This window comes from Aethalodelphis obliquidens, unplaced genomic scaffold (genome assembly GCF_003676395.1).
Source record: "Aethalodelphis obliquidens isolate GAN/ISIS:26980383/991018 unplaced genomic scaffold, ASM367639v1 scaffold25, whole genome shotgun sequence".
NCBI classification, from domain to species: Eukaryota; Metazoa; Chordata; class Mammalia; order Artiodactyla; family Delphinidae; genus Aethalodelphis; species Aethalodelphis obliquidens.
In genome coordinates this window covers 16544903-16568190 of record NW_020837969.1, presented here as the reverse complement: position 1 = coordinate 16568190, position 23288 = coordinate 16544903, and the positions used below count along the sequence as shown (strand labels likewise).

Here is a 23288-nt window from a genome sequence, read left to right as displayed (position 1 = left end):
TAGGGAGTCTTGGTGCCTTTTTGTGTCCTGGTCCCAGCTTGAGGCCCAGCTTTGCCCATGATCTTCCCGAAGTTTGGTTAGGGCAGCTGCCAGTTCCTTTTCTGAGATAGCTGGTTTGAGAGGGGTATCTGTCTCTTCCAATCGAGAGTCCTGATTCCTTAGCATCCTCTTTTAAAAAAGTATTTGTTAAGTACTTTTAGTATTCATTGACATGGTTTTGGTGCTGAGCAAAGTGATTTATACAGAAATAGTCTCTGTATTTTAGGGTTTACATTCTAAGAACTGTACTTCTGGCACTCTTTCTTTAGAACTGCAAAGCTCAATGAATCTTTAATGTCCACTCTTTGAGTATATAGTTAAAAATTAATTTAATAGCTGACGGTCATCCATCTTTCCAAGAGGTTCCTGACCTACTTCAATTGAGCGCTAAGTTACCTTTAGGCATTGGTGTGTGCAGAGCTCTTGGTGTCAAGGTTAAACTGTTCCCTTCTCTAACATGTAAGAAAATTGATGCATAAAATCTTTCAGTGTAATAGCTATCCTTCTAGGCCCCTGGGCATTGGAGATTTGGTTATCTTTTCACTCAATTGATCCATTGTTTGCACTAGATAATTTGACTTTGTTCAAGTACACTGCTGTTTGTGTTTTTAATTCCAAATCTTACCTCATTATGAACAATTTTCTACCCTTTGCTCTGGGGAAATGCTAATGCTGCTTGTTTATATAGAAAGTAAAGTTAAGAAGTCAGTGTTAACATTTTGGCTTGCTTTCACGGCAAAAAAAAGAGTAGTACTGTATTCATATGTTGAAATTTCTTTCACTTTTCCCCTCTTTATGTTGGATGTGCCTTTAGCCATAAGCTAGTACTTCATCCAGGTTGCTTCATGCATTGACTATTAACCACTGACAGTAATGTCTCCAATGAGTGTTTTGTTTCCTCTGATTAATTTGTCTCTACTTTCCTTGTTCTAAAGCCCATAGTGAGCAACCATATTTTATGTGGATATTTGGAATAACAGTGAAGTTCACCACTGTGTTTCCTTGGCTTAAATCAAGATTTATCTGATGTGCTGAGGAACTGGGGCAGACTGGTGGGACTTGGAGGACCTCTTTCAGTGATTGGAGGAGTTAAGTAGATCCACACTGTCACCTGACCAAGTGTGTACCTGACACTGTCAAAAACACTACCATTGGGCCACCAGGAGCAACCATAGTCAACTGTTGTTTTGTTTTGGAATAAGTCATTTTATGTGTTTTCAGTGAGCTGCAACATTTTCTTTCCCCCATAGAATTTTTTCCATTGAGTTGTGCTGTTGACTTATGTTGTAGAATTTTATAAAAACAGTCTGGTGATATTTATCCTTGCATCTCTTATAAAGTGGTTGAGGGTGTTATTTTTATGTTTCACAATGACTTCTTGATGAGAAACCAAGGAAAAATTGCTTTCTGGACTCCCTATCCACAAAATCTGTGCTTTGTTGAAACAACTTGTTTTATTTACACTAAGTGGACAACATGGATTTTGTTACCTTCTTTGGATTGACTACAAAGCATGAAAGCAAATCTGTTACTCATCTGGAGGACTGGTTGGCATTGTGATGAGTCTTTCCCCTGGCTCTCTTTTCTTTCCCTTTGCCTTACATTTCACCTCATTTTTTCTTTACTTTAAAAAATTATTTTATCTTATGATTTTATATGCATTTTAATACAATTCTTTTTATAAAAAATCAAGGAATAAAATAATGGGGTAGCCTAATTTTGCTCAAACTTTTACAGTGTCACACTCTTCTAATAGAGGTAGCCCAAAGCAATAAGCAACAAAGCTCTCTACCCAGCCAAAGTAGATGTCTCTAAGTACCTGCATTAAAATCCCATGCCCATGGCTTCAAGTGATTCCCTTAGCCCTTATTTCAAAGCCTAATCTTACATTACATTTTATTTAAAGAATCTTCAACATGATTCCTCAGCTCATAGTAGATGGAAAATGAGAAAATTAGGAATAGGGAGAAAAAGTGCTATACGGGATCACTGATAATAATGGCAGGGAGAAAAAAACAAGAAATAGGTGAAAAAGCTAAGCTATGCAAATAAATCCACATATTTTAATAGGCCTTTTTATATCTATTATGCATATGTATATATAACGTCTATTATGGATCCATATAATAGATTACATATTAGATTATACAGAATAAATTATATATTAGATTATATACAATATTCTATATGATAGATTCTATATATCTATTGTATTATATAGGTATATAATATCTATATATGTTATATAGATATGATCTAATATTCATAATGATGACTGACTCAATTATCTGGAATTTTTGGCTGTCCAGAATCCTCATATTCTAAATACTAGGTACTTAAGTTTTATATTATTAAACTATTATACTACATTTAAACTTCTAATTCACGTGAATTATGAAAAAAATTGAAGAGCCACACATGGAAATATTTAACCTCTGAACCTCTCATGGCAACATTGATAAAATAGATTAGAAAATACATTGATAGAGGCTTAATACCTTCTAGTTTCACTAGAAAAGTGTCGTTTAATAGTATGCAAATGATTGAATAGATCTGTCTCTGGGACCTCCATAGAACAGCTTCTGTGTCTATGTTAGCATGCAGAAATGCTCCATTGAAAATTTAAGCTGAAACTGTGTGCATTGTATTACCTATAATTACATTTCCACTTGGGTAAATGTGAGATTTTTTTCAATTTATAAAAAGTGTATGCCCATTGTAGAGTCAATTCATGTAGGTTATGTATGTGTAAATATTTATTGACAGGAAAGAATAAACCCGTGTCTTTTATAACTGATAAACTCCTGAATTTATTCTTGGAAACATCTAGTTAGCCTCTGTGGGGAGCACAGGGCTCTCCCTTAACCGCTTGTCTCTGAGTGTTGATCAAGGTCAATAAAATCCATTTCCCCCAAACAAGGAATAGTGCTCCAGTTCCATGATATGGATTGATTCACATTTTCTAGAAGTGGGGCCTTGAAGGAGTGAAAATCAGAGTATGTGTGGTTTCTCTTCTCATTCTAACCATAAGATACTGAGGGACATTTATCTCCCTTCCAACGTTTCTACGAGGCAGAGGAAAGAGGGTTTCAGGCACCAATCTGATTGTGTGGCAGCCTAGCCCTCAGCTACAGCTCTGACTGGAGAAGGCCTAGGTTGCCCCTGGGCTTTGGAGAAAATGTTGTTCCTATTCTCTCTCTGCTTTCTCTTTCTCTGACCCTGGGTGTATGTAACTCCGAGATTCCAATTTGCTTTCAAGAGGATGGAGTCCATTTACGTCTCCACACAAGACTGAAAGAGTTCTCCAGGTGGTTCATCTGTGGAGTTTGGGGCCAAAACCTCACTCACCTAGTAATAGATGTTGCATTTTATTTTACTTTTTTGCATTTGTTGTCTGTAGGCATATTTTTCTGGAGGGTTTCACAAAAAGGAGTGGTGACTGGGCCAGGGAGAATGAATTGTCTCACCTATATCATCTTAAGTTTTCATTTAAAAAATCGATTTGTTTTGAGTGGGAAATTAGTGCACATGGTTAAATATATTAAAAAAGTATACATTGAAAAGTCTTCCTCCTGATCTCACACTTGTCTCCATCCAGTTCCCATGGCCCACATCATTAGAATACTATTATTATTAGTTCCTTGCACATCCTTTCAGCGTTTCTATTTGTATATGCAAACAAAACCAAATATATACCTTAGTTTCTCACTTTTTTACAAAAATGATGGTATATTAAACACACTGTTCTAAGCTTTGCTTTTTTTGTAAACAATATTTCATTTCAGTCAGTATGTAGAGTTTATGCAATTTTTAAATCCCATTGAATATACTATAATTTACTTGACCAGTCCCCTATTGAAAAATGGTAAGGTAATTTTCCAATCCTTTGTTGATAATGCTTCAATGAATACAGTTATACATACATTATTATGCACATATTCAAGTACTTATATCTGTTGTATAAACCCCAAAGTAGAATTGCTCTGTCAAAAATTATATGTATTTGTAACTTTGATAGATCCTATTTGCCTTGCATAGGGATAGTAAAATTTTACACTCCACAGCTCCATAAAACTTTGAGTTTTTGCCAATCTGAAAGGTTAAAAATGGTATTTCAGGGTAATGTAATTTGCATTTCTCATTTTATAGCTGAGGTTGACATCTGTCAAAGAGTCATTTGAATTTTTCTGAGAATTATCTGTTTGTACCTTTGGATCCTTTTGTTTACCGTTGCTAATCCTTCCCTTATTGATTTCTAAAACTTCCTATATATTAGAAAGACTAACCATTTATCTGTGATATGGTTATAGATGTTTCCCCATCAATCTGTCATATACCCTTTTTTTATGAATGGACCATCATTTATTTATTACAAATGATAGTTGGGAGGACTATGTAATAAAATGAAGGAACATTAATTATATACATGTAAGTGGAATAGTTTAAAAGCATGATTACAATTAACTACATTTTCAAAAGAAAAGCAAATGGGCAGAATGAAAGAAAATTCAACCTCGTGCTGCCGCGGTTGAAACATGGGTATTTAAAGTCTGTGGTTTACCTTCCCATTTTTCTTGGCTATCACTGACATGATTTAGATTTTTATAATGAAAAAGAAAACATATCAATTGTTAAAATGTCTTTACCCATTACATGTATAGCAAACTTTAGCACGAGTCTTAGACCTGACCCTTATCCCAGAAATTCATCTGGTTCTCTACCCTGGAATATTTACTTCATATACTCTCCTTCTACAGCCCCTTTCCTTTCACCACATTGTATAGTATCACCACTCCCCTACTGCCTCCACCTTAGTGTCTTCATCTTTGAAAGTGGTTCTCTAAGAGAGAGGTTACCCAACTTTTTCTTTTAAAGGGAAAGGTAATAAATATTGTAGACTTTGCCTGCCATTCAACCTGTCACAAATACTCCCATCTGCCACTGTACTGCCCATAACAGCCATAGGCCATACTTAAATAAATAAGACATGGCTGTGTGCCAATAAAATTTTATTTACAAAAACAGGCAATAAATGGGCCAGATACTTTACCAACTCCTGCTCTAGAACAATCCTAGTAACTAGTACTGTTTAGATGAAACCAGCACTTGAAACTCAGCAAATTGGATAGCCCTACTTATAGATCATAATGTATAATTTAAATAATACTTTACTCAGAACTTACAAGAGTATGTAAACTGCACTGAGGACCCAAAAAATTCTTGGTTAAAAAAAGTCATATGAGCACTTATTTAAAAAATGCCTTTACTCTGGGGAACAGCTGAGGACAATGATCAGATTCTGTTGTTTGCAATCAAATCCAAGCAATTACTGGGGAATGTTGGGTAAAGGATTCAGCTGGGGAGGGTTTTCCCTTTGCTTTAAAATTCGAAATGGTGGCCATAAACAGGCCTAATTAATTTGAGTTGAGGGGTTATATTTCAAAACAGAAATAAAGAAAATCTAGAAGAAAACTCATCTATAAACCCCTTTCCTCTCTTAGTTTCTAAAAAGTATATTTTAAGCCCTTTGGATTGAGATCTTAAAATTTTAAAAAGTCAGAAAGGAAAAATAAAGTATTAAATAAAAATTAATAGCATTTTCCTAAAAATCGAAGCAACCAACACAAGAAGACACACTGTAAATAAATCTACATAACATTGAAAAATCGTAGATTAATAGCTTTATTACATTGTCAGCTGATTCAAACACATTGGTAAAAACAAGGTAAGAAAAAGATAAAACAAAAAAATAATTAGTAAATAAGCATGGGAAATACTTAGCTTCTCATTTGCTAATGGATGTGATGTGTATTTATAATTCAATAGAAACAAATTGTATGTAATTAACATAACCAGTGCAGATGAAAGTGTAACTGGCACTATATTTTTTCACAACAATACAGACTAATATAATTCATAATACAATTCAGAAAATGTACCTTAATTTCAAATTCCTTGACTCTATTTATTTTTACCTCTGCATATCCAAGGAAATGATCCTATCTAAAGTTTTATGCAAAGCAATTCACTGAAGCTTTATTTCAAATTACCAGCAGAAGAAATGAAGTTTCTCACAAAAAGGAATTATAAAACATATTAGCAGGATATTCATCAGCTATTTATAATGAAATATTTTTCATATGTTAAGCTGAAAATCAGTACAAGTTAAATATGAATAAAACTACCTAAAAAGCAAGGACTATACAATGTCTGGAAAGTAACACATGACAAAAGTGTCAGGGTAAAAGCATTAAGATCCTGCTTTTACTTTTTTAAACTTTCTGCTATGTGTTTATTTGTATGAAGCCTTTAAGAAAAAATAATTTTTTTGAACATATCCCAAATAATTAAATGACCTCCAAACACGCTACCCTTTAATTAGTTCTTTATTCTTGATCATGACTGCATCAACTCTAACCTGTTTTGTTTTGTTTTGTTTTCTCTCTTGGAATCAGCTACCTGGGTGTTCCAATACTGCTTTAATCACCTCTTGGTGTCTCAGCTAAGAATGCCTGTCTCAGTTCCACCTGGAAATCCACCACAGGTACTGCTGAGATCGCCTTGGGTACAGGTGACACTCCTGGTTGCTCAGTGAGGCTCTTCTTCTCCGTTTGGCTTGGACTTCTACCTCTGGTACGTGCTGTTCTGTGGTCCGTCTCAGGTGTAAACGGCCCCTGGCCTGCTCCATCTTGACGCTGGCCGCTCCTCAGAACACAAAGTTAGGCATCTCTGGCAGCCGCTCCACTCTGCGCTGTCATATACCCTTTAATTTTGCTTATTATTTCTGGCCAAATGGAAATTTTTTTCTTTACGTAGTAAGTTGTTAGTATTTTAAGGATTCTGGGTTTTCAGAAATAGTTAGGCTGTATTCACTTTCGGTTTTAAAGGAATTCTTCCATATTATTTTATGTTACTTTAATGGTTTTATTTATATTTAAATTTTTGTTTTATTTAGAGTTTTTTCTGGTATGTAAAATGAGAAATGGATTCAATTTCATTTTTTTATATGTCTATCTGGTTCGAACACCGTTTACTGAAATATTCCATCTTTGCCTCATGATTTGACTAATCCTCTTCACTAGGAGGGCCGGTGACTGAGGTGAGAGATGCTGGCAACCTGCCTCTCCTGGGGTGAAATCTTAGCCTTTTGACTGGGAGTGGTGTTAAAGGAGCTCGCATCTTGTTGGCCTCAAGAAATAGAGTAGACATTCTGTATTATGAAGTTGCGGAAGGAATGGGAGCAGGTTCTGGCTGAAATGTCACCGATTCTCACTGTTCTTATCGACGTTTAGGAGTTTTTCTTGAATAAATGCTTACTGATTTGCGGTATGCCCTTAGGTCAATTTCCAGAGGTTTTAAACATTTGTGTTTTATAATATTTACCAGTTAAATGGTGGTTTTGCTGAGGAGAGATGTATATGCCAAGTTTATCGCACGGCTTTCCTGGAAGTCTGATCAAATTCTTTTTTGTGTCTTTCAGCAATGTTTTAATGATTTGTTTGTATTTGTGTAACATTTGTTTATATATATCACATGTGATATGTATTATATTTACACTGATTAATATAATCATGATTGTCTTTTCATCTGCCTTATGTCAGATTTTATGTGTTTGTAAATTTTCAGAAGTTTTTCACCATGTAGTCTAATTTATTTGTTTGTGAAAAGTTTTTCTGGTAGCTAGGTTTGGATAATTGCTCAGTGGTTACCTTTCAAATGATAGCTTTATATAGTGTTTTTAGTCATCCATTAATTTACATGGTATTTGTTGCTTCTCTATTTGCTTGGTGTTAAAATTAGGTGTTTCCACTTTTGCTTCTTCCTCCCTTCCTCTTACCACTGGAATTTAATCAATAGCATTATCAACGTTTATTTAGTATTTGCTGTTTTACTGTTAAATATGCTTATATTTCTAAAATTTGATTTTTATCGCCTTAAATGATACACTTTGGCTCCCAGCTAATATTACCAAGAAGGTGAATGAGGTAAATCTCCTCAGGACTGCTACCTATTTTGTGCACATTGTGGCTACACAACTCCAGGGGTTGCTGTTCATGTCTAAGTGAATGATACCCCTCAGAACTGTGAATTGTAAAGAAAAAGTAAAAAATGGTAGGTGTCATAAGGAGGAGAAGATTCATTCTGGAGGATATCAGGAAAGGTTCCCCGGAAGAGGTATTATTTGAAGGTTGCATAATGTGTGCTGATTTCAAGGGAGTAAGTGAGTTTTTCGTAAGAAAGTTTACTTAAAGAGAGAACAGGGTCCTTCAACAATATGCAGGACAGATAAAATGCCATCAATTTTCCTATGGAAATCACCTTCCATACAGTGTGAAGGTGTTATTAAGTCATAGTCAAACTCTCATTTTGCTGTTTAATAGAAAATTATCAGTGTAGTATTTTCACTAGTTTTCAGCATCGTGAAGGAAATATTCATGGGTAGTGCACCTTTTTAAAAACTGCAATCAAAGAATGCTCTCAATTATTACGTTAAAATTGATTTAATGATCACCATTCAACTGGAATGCTAATGTCAGGAAAAAGCTAGAAATGTAACAAGAGTTTACATTACCGACAAAAAGGCTTCAGGGTCAAACCTGGTCATACTTTTTATTTTTTATTTTTTTAAGGTTTAAAAGATTGTATTTAATTTATTTATTTATTTGTGGTACGCGGGCCTCTCACTGTTGTGGCCTCTCCTGTTGCGGAGCACAGGCTCCGGACGTGCAGGCTCAGTGGCCATGGCTCACGGGCCCAGCCGCTCTGCGGCATGTGGGATCTTCCCAGACCGGGGCACGAACCCATGTCCCCTGCATCGGCAGGCAGACTCTCAACCACTGCACCACCAGGGAAGCCCTAAAAGATTTTATTTTAATGTTGTGATACCATATCACAAAGGAGGATTGTTTTAAGAACAGGAGGAATATATATATATTTTTAAATTTTATTTTTTTTTTATACAGCAGGTTCTTATTAGTTATCCATTTTATACATATTAGTGTATATATGTCAATCCCAATCTCCCAGATGAACTGGTCATACTTTTAAATAACAGACACACATATGCAAAGGGACATTCAAATAAAAGAGATTTGTTAATGCTCCTTTATTTAGAGTAAATGAAATGAGTCTTTATTAATGATTTGCGTGGTGATCACTCCACTTGTGTTGGGAGCCAATTAGGAGGATTCTATTGGCATTTTCCTTGTACCAATCAGCATTGCACAATATAGGAAGCACAAGGTCACATCTTTATGTTCTGAAAGCTTGAGTGATTACAAATTGCAGAGGTCCCATGCAGAAAGATCATTACCTGCTATGTCCCTTGTTTTCAAAAGTAATAATCAGGTTATCAGCTAGAAGAATGCTTTTCCCTTTGGTTACCAAACAGTGAGGCTTTTATAATAGCAGGTCAGCCGAGAACAGCATAAGCCAACATTAATAAGTTAAAAGTACCACTGGGACAAGACAAGAATTGGCAGCACTGTTGATCTTGTTTATTCTGTGTGTTACTTTTTTTTCGTTCTTCTAGGTTCATTTCCAGACAGTCTCTTCTCATTGCTTGTGTGTTCATCTATGCAGATTTAAAATGCCTTAGTGGTGGCAGAGAGTAATTAGCATATAGAGCCTGGAAACTCAACTTCTAAATTTTATTAATGAGCTGAGTTCCCCTTTATCTTTTAACTGACCCCCAAGAGCATTAATGAAAAGTATCTAAATATGAATTCAGGTGTAGTAATAAAGGAGAATTATCAGTCACCCTTAATTAAGTTGGTGTCACCTTAGCTTTTAGTAGGGTAATAGGGTAGTATTGCCACCTGCAATCACTCAAGATTATTTTGCTCACTAATTAACTCACTTAAAAAAATTAAATGGGCTTCCTCGCTGTGCCCTGGGGCACGTTTGGGTGATGAAGAAGGGTAACCAGCAAGGTGATTCTGGCAGCAGAGCAGGAGGTGAATTGAAAGGACAGGCTGTGAGTCAAGAATGCCGCCACAACCCAGGAGATTGGTTCAAGATGGCAGAGTAGAAGGATGTGCTCTCATGCCCTCTTGCAAGAACACCAGAATCACAACTAACTGCTGAACAATCATTGACAGGAAGACACTGGAATTCACCCAAAAAGATACCCCACATCCAAAGACAAAGAAGCCACAATGAGACAGTAGGAGGGGCGTAATCACAATAAAATCAAATCCCGTAACTGCTGGGTGGGTGACTCACAAACTGGAGGACATTTATACCACAGAAGCCCACCCACTGGAGTGAAGGTTCTGAGCCCCACGTCAGGCTTCCCAACCTGGGGGTCAAGCAACGGGAGGAGGAATTCCTAGAGAATCAGACTTTGAAGGCTAGCAGGATTTGATTGCAGGACTTCGACAGGACTGGGAGAAAAAAAGACTCCACTCTTGGAGGGCACACACAAAGTAGTGTGCTCATTGGGGCCCAGGGGAAGGAGCAGTGACCCCAGGAGAGACAGAACCAGACCTACCTGCTAGTGTTGGAGGGTCTCCTGCAGAGGCGGGGGTGGCTGTGGCTCACCGTGGGGACAAGGACACTGGCAGCACAGTTCTGGGAAAACTCCTTGGCGTGAGCCCTCGCAGAGTCTGTCATTAGCCCCACCAAAGAGCCCAGGTAGACTCCAGTGTTGGGTCGCTTCAGGCCAAACAACCAACAGGGAGGGAACCCAGCCCCACCTATCAGCAGTCAAGCAGATTAAAGTTTTACTGAGGTCTGCCCACCAAAGAAACAGCCAGCTCTACCCACCACCAGTCCCTCCCATCAGGAAACTTGCACAAGCCTCTTAGATAGCCTCATCCACCAGAGGACAGACAGTGGAAGCAAAAAGAACTACAGTCCTGCAGCCTGTGGAACAAAAACCACATTCACAGAAAGATAGACAAGATGAAAAGGCAGAGGGCTATGTACCAGATGAAGGAACAAGGTAAAACCCCAGGAAAACAACTAAATGAAGTGAAGATAGGCAACCTTTCAGAAAGAGAATTCAGAATAATGATAGTGAAGATGATCCAGGACCTCGGAAAAAGAATGGAGGCAAAGATTGAGAAGATACAAGAAATGTTAATAAAGATCTAGAAGAATTAAAAACAAAGAAACACAGATGAACAACACAATAACTGAAATGAAAACTACACTAGAAGGAATCAATAGCAGAATAACTGAGGCAGAAGAATGGATAAGTGACCTGGAAGACAGAATGGTGGAATTCACTGATGTGGAACAGAATAAAGAAAAAAGAAGGAAAAGAAATGAAGACAGCCTAAGAGACCTCTGTGACAACATTAAACACAACAACATTGCATTATAGGGGTCCCAGAAGGAGAATAAAGAGAGAAAAGACCCAAGAAAATACTTGAAGAGATTATAGTTGAAAACGTCCCTAACATGGGAAAGGAAATAGCCACCCAAGTCCAGGAAGTGCAGAGAGTCCCATACAGGATAAACTGAAAGAGAAACACTCTGAGACACATAGTAATCAAATTGCCAAAAAATAAAGACAAAGAAAAATTATTGAAAGCAGCAAGAGAAAAATGATTAACGCAAAAGGTTAACAGCTGATTTCTCAGCAGAAACTCTACAAGCCAGAAGGGAGTGGCATGATATACTTAAAGTGATGAGAGGAAAGAACCTGCAACTGATAACACTACCCGGCAAGGATCTCATTCAGATTCGATAGAGAAATCAAAAGCTATACAGACAAGTAAAAGCTAAGAGAATTCAGCACCGCCAAACCAGCTCTACACCAAATGCTAAAGGAACTTCTCTAAGTGGGAAACCCAAGAGAAGAAAAGGACCTACAAAAACGAACCCAAAACAAGAAAATGGTCATAGGAACTTACATATCGATAATTACCTTAAACGTGAATGGATTAAATGCTCCAACCAAAAGACACAGTCTTGCTGAATGGATTCAAAAAGAGGACCCGTATATATGCTGTCTACAAGAGACCCACTTCAGACCTAGGGACACATTCAAACTGAAAGTGAGGGGATGGAAGAAGATATTCCATGCAAATGGAAATCAAAAGAAAGATGGAGTAGAAATACTCATATCAGATAAAATAGATTTTAAAATAAACAATGTTACAAGAGACAAGGAAGGACATGACATAATGATCAAGGGATCAATCCAAGAAGAAGATATAACAATTATAAATATATATGCACCCAACATAGGAGCACCTCAATACATAAGGCAACTGCTAGCAGCTATAAAAGAGGAAATTGACAGTAACACAGTAATTGTGGGGGACTTTAACACCTCATTTACACCAATAGACAGATCATCCAAACAGAAAATTATCAAGGAAACACAAGCTTTAAATGACACAAGAGACCAGATATATAACTGATATTTATAGGACATTCCAACCAAAAACAGCAGATTACACTTTCTGCTCAGGTGAGCATGGAACATTCTCCGGGACAGATCACAACTCGGGTCACAAATCAAGCCTCAGTAAATTCAAGAAAATTGAAATCATATCAAGCATCTTTTCTGACCACAGCGCTATGAGATTAAAAATCAGTTAACAGGGAAAAAAACGTAAAAAACACAAACACATGGAGGCTAAACAATACGTTACTAATTAACCAATTGATCAGTGAAGAAATCAAAGAGGAAATCAAAAAATACCTAGAGACAAATGACAATGAAAACACGACGATCCAAAACCTATGGGATGCAGCAAAAGCAGTTCTAAGAGGGAAGTTTATAGCTATACAAGCCTACCTCAAGAAACAAGAAAAATCTCAAATAAACAGTCTAACCTTACACCTAAAGGAACTAGAGAAAGAAGAACAAACGAAACCCAAAGTTAGCAGAAGGAAAGAAATCATAAAGATCACAGCAGAATGAATGAAATAGAAACAAAGAAAACAATAGCAAGGATCAATAAAACTAAAAGCTGGTTCTTTGAGAAGATAAACAAAATTGATAAACCATTATTAGCCAGACTCATCAAGAAAAAGAGGAAGAGGATTCAAATCAATAAAATTAGAAATGAAAAAGGAGAAGTTACAACAGACACCGCAGAAATACAAAACATCCTAAGAGACTACTACAAGCAACTCTATGCCAATAAAATGGACAACCTGGAAGAAATGGACAAATTCTCAGAAACGTATAACCTTCCAAGACTGAACCAGGAAGAAATAGAAAATATGAAAAGACCAGTCACAAGTAATGAAATTGAAACTGTGATTAAAAATCTTCCAACAAACAAAAGTCCAGGACCAGATGGCTCACAGGTGAATTCTATCAAACATTTAAAGACCAGCTAACACCCATCCTTCTCAAACTCTTCCAAGAAATTGCAGAGGAAGGAACACTCCCAAACTCATTCTATGAGGCCACCATCACCCTGATACCAAAACGAAACAAAGATACTACAAAAAAAGAAAATTACAGACAAATATCACTGATGACTATAGATGAAAAAATCCTGAACAAAATACTAGCAAACAGAATCCAACAACATATTAAAAGGATTATACACCATGATCAAATGGGATTTATCCCAGGGATGCAACGATTCTTCAATACACGCAAATCAATCAATGTGATACACCATAATAACAAATTGAAGAAGAAAAACCATGTGATAATCTCAATAGATGCAGAAAAAGCTTTTGACAAAATTCAATACCCATGTATGATAAAAACTCTCCAGAAAGTGGGCATAGAGGGAACCTACCTCAACATAATAAAGGCCATATATGACAAACCCACAATAAACATCATTCTCAATGGTGAAAAACTGAAAGCATTTCTTCTAAGATCAGGAACAAGACAAGGATATCCACTCTCACCACTATTATTCAACATAGTTTTGGAAGTCCTAGCCATGGCAATCAGAGAAGAAAAAGAAATAAAAGGAATACAAATTGGAAAAGAAGAAGTAAAACTGTCACTGTTTGCAGATGACATGATACTATACATAGAGAATCCTAAAGATGCCACCAGAAAACTACTAGAGCTAATCAATGCATTTGGTAAAGTTGCAGGATACAAAATTAATGTACAGAAATCCCTTGCATTCTTATGTGCTAAATATGAAAAATCTGAAAGAGAAATTAAGAAAACACTCCCATTTACCATTGCAACAAAAAGAATAGAATGCCTATGGATAAACCTACCTAGGGAGACAAAAGACCTGTATGCAGAAAACTATAAAACACGGATGAAAGAAATTAATGATGATACCAACAGATGGAGAGATATACCATGTTCTTGGATTGGAAGAATCAATATTGTGAAAATGACTATACTACCCAAAGCAATATACATATTCAGTGCAATCCCTATCAAATCACCAATGACATTCTTTACAGAACTAGAACAAAAAATCTTAAAATTTGTATGGAGTCACAAAAGACCCCGAATAGCCAAAGCAGTCTTGAGGGAAAAAAACAGAGCTGGAGCAATCAGACTCCCTGACTTCAGACTATACTACAAAGCTACAGTAATCAAGACAATATGGTACTGGCACAAAAACAGAAATATAGATCAATGGAACAGGATAGAAAGCCCAGAGATAAACCCATACACCTATGGTCAACTAATCTATGACAAAGGAGGCAAGGATATACAATGGAGAAAAAACAGCCTCTTCAATAAGTGGTGCTAGGAAAACTGGACATACATATAAAAGAATGAAATTAGAACTCTCCCTAACACCATACAGAAAAATAAACTCAAAATGGATTAGAGAATTAAATGTAAGACCGGACACTATAAAACTCTTAGAGGAAAACTTAGGAAGAACACTCTTTGACATAAATCACAAGATCTTTTTTGATCCACCTCCTACTTCTAGAGTAATGGAAATAAAAACAATAATAAAGAAATCTGACCTAATGAACCTTACAAGCTTTTGCAAAGCAAAGGAAACTACAAACAAGACCAAAAGATAACCCTCAGAATGGAAAAAAATATTTGCAAACGAATCAACGGACAAAGTGTTAATCTCCAAGATATATAAACAGTTCATGCAGCTCAATATTAAAAAAACAAACAACCCAATCCAAAAATGGGCAGAAGACCTAAATAGACCTTTCTCCAGAGAGGACATACAGATGGCCAAGAAGCACATGAAAAGCTGCCCAATATCACTAATTATTAGAGAAATGCAAATCAAAACTACAATGAGGTATCACATCACACCAGTTAGAATGGTCATCCTCAGAAAATCTGCAAACAACAAATTCTGGAGAGGGTGTGGAGAAAAGGGAACCCTCTTGCACTGTTGGTGGGAATGTAAATTGATACAGCCACTATGGAGATCAGTATGGAGGTTCCTTCAAAAACTAAAAACAGAATTTCCATATGACCCAGCAATCCCACTACTGGGCATATACCCTGAGAGCACCATAATTCAAAAAGACACATGCACCCCAATGTTCATTGCAGCACTATTTATAATAGCCAGGTCGTGGAAGCAACCTAAATGCCCATCGCCAGGTGAATGGATGAAGAAGATGTGGTACATATATACAATGGAATATTCCTCAGCCATAAAAAGGAACGTAATTGGGTCATTTGTAGAGATGTGGATGAATCTAGAGAGTGTCATACAGAATGAATTAAGTCAGAAAGAAAAAAACAAACATCGCATATTAACGCATGTATATGGAACCTAGAAAAATGGTATAGATGAACCGGTTTGCAGGGCAGAAGGTGAGACACAGATGTAGAGAACAAACAATCCCCTTTGGACACCAAAGGGGAAAAGCAGCGGCGTGTGGGGATGGTGGTGTGATGAATTGGGCGATTGGGATTGACATGTATACACTGATGTGTATAAAGTGAATGACTAATAAGAACCTGCTGTATAAAAAAATAAATAAAATAAAATTCAAAAAGAAATTAACAGCAACAAAAAAATTAAATGACCTTTCAAAAATGAGTAAAATAGGATCTCTTAAGGACCATTAAAAGATATATTTGTGAAATAGCATTGGTAGAGTATTTAATCATAGAATTTCAGAGTTTTGAGGGACCTTAGTGGTTAATTTTGTACAACCTCTACCCATGAATCTCTTGAAACACTCTCTTGGTGCAGACTTTCTAAGACTCTAGTAACTGGAGGTAATTTCACTGTGTCTGATACTCCAAGGTCTTTTATCTAATTTCATTAATTCTTAGATTCTTTATATGCAAAACACCCTGTAGAGATAGTATAATGACTAGGAAGGATATTTCACTCTTTTGGATAAAGGTGCAATTTATTCAAGCAACATTTGTTGCATGTGCATATGAACTCTATTATGACTACTTTTGGCACGTAGAGAAACACAAAACATTGTTGTGCTCCCTCTGAAGAGTTTGTAATCTGGGATCTAGGAAGAGATGTACAAAGAACAACTTCATAAAAAAATTGAGTATGACATCATCTGAATTAAACACATTTGCTAAGAATTATCAGTAACCATGCACAGTGAATAAAAAGAGACATAACTGCAAGTCAAGCCAGTGGGCATCTCTTGTTCCTTAGGAGAATTTTCCACATTAAAGAAAAATGACATTTTTACATAGGAAACACACAGGTCATTTTTATTTAGGAGACATCCAAAGCAGTTTACTGCCTTTGTTGTATATGTTAGTTGAAATGCTTTAACAATGCTTGTGATTTTGCTAGTTATCTGCTGTATCAGAAATGGATCCAAGCTAGCATTGTTGGCTTTTCACTTTAATGAGCATGAAGCAAAATTTACTAGCGTTCAGTGACTCTACCAGGTGCTAATCCAAAGCATGTTTTCCCATAATGGAAGTGTCTCCTTCCCTCTCACAGATAGTACATTCCACATCAGGAGAGAGCATGTTTAAGGGCCCATGATAATGAGCTAATAATGGGCACAAGTGATTTTTCTTGGAACGGTTTGACTTCTGAGCATTTTTCTAACATATACTTGAGATTTCAGTAACCATTTCAGTAGATTTGATAGTATACCGTGTAACTGATAGTTTCACCATTGGACCCAACCACTTACTAGCTCACATCCTCCTATTTCTCTATATAACTGTGTACTGTAACAACTCATAATAATCAGTATAATTGCTTATGTTTGTTTAACTCATTATTTGCTAGGACACGTGCCAAGAACTTCATATTCATTTATCCGTATTTCATCTTTGCCACAACACTATAAGAATTCTTACTCCCACTGTACAAAACAGACATGAAATCAAAGAGGGGTAAATTTCCTGATACAAGGCAGAGAGGGCCAGTCCAGACTCAGATCTGTTGGACTCCACACCCAAAACTGGCAGTGGAATTTGCTCACCTGGAACGTATTTCCAGGAACAATTTCTTGGAACATAGCTAGTAATTTTCCATTTCCATACGTTTGCTTTATGTTGATTCCTCCGTGATGAATGCTCTGTACTGCCCATTTAACTTTGTATCTTCAAATGCTTATTTGTGTGCCTCTCCTACTTTGGTGAGCACAATAAGAGCTATTCCAGAATTACAAAAATGGAACTGTGCCGTGAAGTGTTAATAAGTGCAAAAGTCCAGATTCTGCTTTCTCATTTTTAGCATAGTCTCAAAACTTGAAGTTTTCGGGCTTCCCTGGTGGCGCAGTGGTTGAGAGTCCGCCTGCCGATGCAGGGGACATGGGTTCGTGCCCCGGTCCGGGAAGATCCCACATGCATCTGGAGCCTGTGCTCCGCAACGGGAGAGGCCACAATAGTGAGAGGCCCGCATACCACAAAAAAAAAAAAAAAAAAACTTGAAGTTTTCTATTGAAAGAGTAAAGGATTATGCCAGAAATATATTTTTAAAGAATCTCTGAAATAGGCCTCCATGTTTCTCTGACAGCTGTAAGAGAATCTACAACCTACAAATGCTCTTTCCTTTCTGTTTTATAAGCTTCTTTCTATCCAGATAGCACTTTGGGACACCTCATATGAAAGGAACAATAGTATCAAAAGTTACATGGATTGGGATTTGGAGTGTACATATTTAAGTTGTTATGGAAAATAATCCATGGACATTGGTTAGGGAATAGGAACACTTTTTTCCTACATTGGATAGTTTTTTAAGGTATAACTTGCTTCTATAGAATTGATGGAAAAGGTACACTGAAATCTGTTTTTCTTTAACCTAGAGTATTTTTGAGTGTATATATTAAACATTAATATAATAAACATATAATAAACTAACATTTATTGAGTGTATATATTAAATTATGTCTGATATTAGAACAATCTTTCATATGCCACTTAGTATCAGAGATACAGGTGCTTTTAAGAAAGTCCTGCAGTTATTCTGTTTGTATTGATGTAGACTGTATTCAAGGATGGAGACCATGTCTCCCATGTGACATTGTAGGGCACATCTGCCAGCAAATCCCTGATTGATTAATTAATTGACTTTATTGAAGTATTGAGTTGGACTGGAGGTCAGTAGACCTGCTTAAGCTCTTTCTCTGTTATCCACTAGCTAAAGACCTTGGGGGAGGCTACAGCAGACTTACTTTCCTCACCTGTAAAAACAGTGAGCTGTACATGATGGTCTTTAAGCCATCTTCCAGCAATTAAGTTCTAGAATTGCATGAGATCTCTTGTTCTTCTACCTGCCAGATTCTTTCTCTGTATAAGATGGTTCTGGATGGCCTTTCCCATTTCCTATTGAATTGAAGGGGATCAGAATATGCCACCTTCTAATATGCCATTTTGGCATGTGGATTATTTTGAGCTGAAGGCAATTGAGAATCAACAGATTCAGAAAGAAGCCTTCTCAGAGCTTCCCTTATGTGACTAAATGCAGGAACTTCTGAGAAATGAGAACTGCCATGAATCTCCTCTCTGGGGGAATTTTATGGTCACGAAGAAGATGGGAAGTTGGCACCAACAGCGTGCACAAACAAACCTTATTAAAATAGCCCTTGTCTTCCATTAGCTTTCACACATATTTTTCTTTCCACAATTTGCTCTTCCTAGAAGCCCACAACCCCCTTTCCTTTGTCTAGGCACTTCATAATCTATCATCCTTTGTTAAAATGGTATATAAACTTCCGAGTCTAACCATTTCTTTGAGTTTTTACTTCTTTTCTATGTAGTCCCTATGAATGTAAAAACATCAGTTAAATTTGTATTCTTTTTTCTCCTGTTTATCTGTTTTGTGTCAGTTTAATTCACAGGCCCCAGATACAGAATAGAAGAAGGTAGAGAAAAAAGTTATTTTCTTACCATACATAATGCTGAGGATGAAAAAATTCTATTTGGTTTACAGTAATGATGGATTTGATTCTTTTCTTGCTCTCTGCTTCTCTCCTACAATTTGAGGGTCCTGTAGTTTAAAGAGCTCCCAAGCTTATTAGCACCCTGACACAGGTAGCCCTGGATTGCAGCCAGCTCTTTAGGATTTGAATACTTACAAGCTACTCATACTGTCATAAAGTAGGTAAGGTAGAATTATATTGTCTCCTAGTTTGGGTATACATAGCATGACATGGCTTGTTGCCAGCTTCACATCACATCTGTTTCCTGGTTTAATATTTTATACATAGGGTCACACAGTCAATTCTAGACTCATTAAAAACCAGCTTGTTTCTGTATTACTAAATGGTTCATAAGGAGCCAAATTCTTCTAAGTCACTGTGGGACAATATCGTAAGCTTCCTGAAGACACAAAATTACCACTCTTACACTGGAAAAACATTTGCCTGGGAATCACAAAACCTACATTTTAACTCAAGCTCTGGTACTAATTTGCGGTGTGACCTTAGGCGGACCATTTAATGTTGCTGAGCCACAATGTCCTGAGCTCCAAAACCACAGCTTTGAACTAGATGGCTTCTTAGGCCTCTCCTGAATATAAAATTTGCTCTGTGCTCTAAGGCCATGATTGAGTTTATTACTCCAGTAGTAACATAATTTCAGGCGGTAACTTGGAATAAAATTCAGTTTTTATAAAATCTCCAGATAATTGGAGGAGAGAATTTTATTTCAGTATTGTTGTCCCACAGATTGCAATATGTCCCAGGTCACATCCTAATTTTTGAAGCATTATAATATATAATAAAAGCCTAAAGTGATATGATTAGCCAATAACAAAGACAGTGGTTCTGTCTCAGAATAGACTAGATATCAATTTTTCGAACCAAGCGGAGATTTTCAAGCATTCCTGCATATGAGCCAAGATACCTGTGAAGGTAGAAATATAGTTTATGTAAAAAACTACGCACTTTCATCTGCCTACAAAAGTAGAAACATCTGAATGCTCAATTTCAGCCCATTCTTTAGTATGCAAAGTGTTCTGGGTTTACTTGTCCCTCCCTCTTGATTTAGAAAGAAGACCAGCCTTATTTTTACTCAGTAGGAAAGAGGCTCAGAAAAGTCACATCTCATGGATCAGATTCCTGAGAGCTTTGTAATGCAAATCATACTGCTCCTTTCTTCTTACCTACAACTTAATTTGGGACAGGATTGATTAACCAGAATGTTTGCTAATCAGTTTGAAACAAGACTAGGCTGGGGGCCAGTGGAAGTTTGCCAGATCCAAAGACAAGGTTGACAGCAGGTCTCATTTTGGAAATGCTTTTGCCCGTTATCTTATCATTTGGTCCATTTTATATGGTCCACGTCTCAAGTTACAATAGTAATTTTGAAGGCACTCCAGAGAAAAGGAAATAAATAGGACATCACACAAAATTTAGAGATACTGATTTAACAATACTTTGAAAATTAGGCTACCTTGCTGTAAATTAAATCACCTGCCCTGCCCCCAATTTTTTTTTAAGAGTTGCTAGGTATACTGACAGTTATAAATTACTGCTGAGCTCTAGGCTTTGGATGTAGCTAATGTGACAACATTTGCAGATGAAGTAGGGAAAACAACTTTCTGGCCGTCAGAACATATGGATTATTTGTCTCACTCTCCAAAATTTTGAAATAGAACTAGATAATTGTGCTCAAATCAAGATGTTATGAAGTCACTGAGGTTGTAGAATCATAGGATACATTCATTGCAGAGGCAGAAATTTCAAACCTTGTAGGGACTAGGAGGGTGATGTGAATGTGTGAATCAGACAAGATGTAGGATAACGGAATGGTGGAGTCTATATGCTTCTAAAGATTTTTAAGTTTGAAGGAAAAATACCATGCTCATAAAACAACAATAACAAGAGCCCTGGCATAAATTATCAGCTTTGAATAAAATAGAGTTAGAAGGACTATGTTAATTCTTGTTTCAGAGGTGTACATGCAATGCACTGTCTTCCTCAAGATAGGCAATAAGAGCTTGGAGGAGAGAGGACTAAAATTTATTGGGTGTCATAAACATCAGGCATTCTATTGGACATTTGAACATACTTGATTGCATAAATTCTCGCAATGAGCACTTATGGTAGGCAGTATTATCCCCATTTCATAGATGACAAATTTCAATTTCAGAGAGTTTAGGTAACTTACAAAAGGTGAGTGGAAAGTAAAGTTTTAATTACAAAGCCCATGTTCTTTCTTCTATTCTAACTGTATGAATTTGATCAAGCTATTCAATCTCCCTGTGCCAGTTGTTTAAACTGGGCATAGTAATACTTTCTTCACAAAAATATTTTAAGAATTTTAAAAGTTAATAGTTGTGAAGATGTCTCACAGTTACATTTTCTTAACGTATGTTGAATATGAGAGTATGACAATGACTCTATTAAGCGACCATCAGCGTAGCAGATGTTTGAATTGTTTCTGCGGGGCATGGGGGTGGGAGGTGGGATGTGATGGACAAGGCACATGAGTTCTTTCACCTGGTTTGTATTGTGAGTTATATCCAAGTAAGCTGGCTAGAATTTGGGGTGCAGCTGTGGCTGTGCAGTGGCTGAGGGATGCTGACACATTATGGCTACTACAATGAGAATAATAACTGTGAACTGAGGAATAACAGTATATTAGAGTTCTCCAGAGAAACAGAACAAACAGGGTGTGTGCGTGTGTGTGTGTGTGTGTGTGTGTGTGTGTGTGTGTGTGTGTTTATTATAAGGAATTGGCTCATGCAATCATGCAAGCTGACAAGTCCCGAGACCTGCAGTCAGCAAGTTGGAGACCCAAGAGAACCAATGGTGTAGTTTCGGTCTGCGTCTGAGGGCCTGAGAACCAGGAGAGCCGATGGGGTAAATTCCTGTCTAAAGTTGGCAGGTTTGAGACCCAAGAAGAGTGCATGTTTTAGTTTAAGTTCTAAGTCAGGAAAAGACTGATGTTCTAGCTCAAGTAGTCAGGCAGGGGGAGTTCTCTCTCACAGGATGGTCAGCCTTTTTGTTCTATTCAGGCCTTCAGATGATTGGATAAGGCCCACCCACATTAGGAAGTGCTTTACTCAGTCTACTGATTTGAATGTTAATCTCATCCAAAAACACCCTCACAGAAACACCTGGAATAATTTTTGAGCAAATATCTGGGCACCTCGTGGCCCAGTCAAGTTGACAAATAAAATTAATTATCACAAATAGTAATTAGGATAACTATTACCGACTCAGGAAATGATCAGATGTTAACAGAGTAGTAAAGAAAGCAAACATGTTGAAGGAATATGTGACATTTTAAACAAGTAAACTGCACACAGTGAAGAATTTTGTTAGCTGAAAAGTTTCAATATACTTGCTCATCTAAGGTAACTTTCCCGCAGAAAACCGTGGGAGCTACTCAGGTGTTGCACCCTCTGAGAGCAGTCCACTGACTGGTAGGAAGACTGAGTGTAACCAGCATTAGTTGATAAAATTTCAGGTACTTCTAGCATAAGAACTAGTGAGCTAGCTCAGACAGTATTGGATCCATGCAAAGAGACTCTGAGAATAGTCATTCTGTGAGGTCTTACATGACACTTACAAAAGGCAGGAAAAAATATCATTAAATGCACTAAAATAGAAAAGCTTTTTCATTTTGAAAATATTTTATAACTTATAAACCACAGTACATGGTAGGTGATACATGATTAATAACATATATTTTAAAAGTATAAAAATTAATATTTAGTGGCATAATTTAATGTAATAACAATAAAATAATATTTCATTAATATGAAATCTTAATTGATCAGCAGATTTTTCTGGCTCACTTTCTGAAAATTCACTTATAATACATCATCAAAATTTATTCTTTATAAACTTCATTTTCAGTCAATGTAATTAAAAGCAATTTCAGGAAAATGTAAGATTGCAAAAAAATTTTGATAAATTTTTTAATTTTGAGGAGGATCTTTCTGATAATGAAATCGTTACTGGAACTTTTA

The 23288-nt window shown here is 36.7% G+C and overlaps 1 pseudogene; it reads right to left on the bottom strand.

The window, feature by feature from the left end:
* Nucleotides 1-6518: 6518 nt before the first annotated feature.
* On the bottom strand, nt 6519-7086 carry LOC113628949 (SNRPN upstream reading frame protein pseudogene; annotated as a pseudogene).
* Between the last annotated feature and the right edge of the window lie 16202 nt (nt 7087-23288).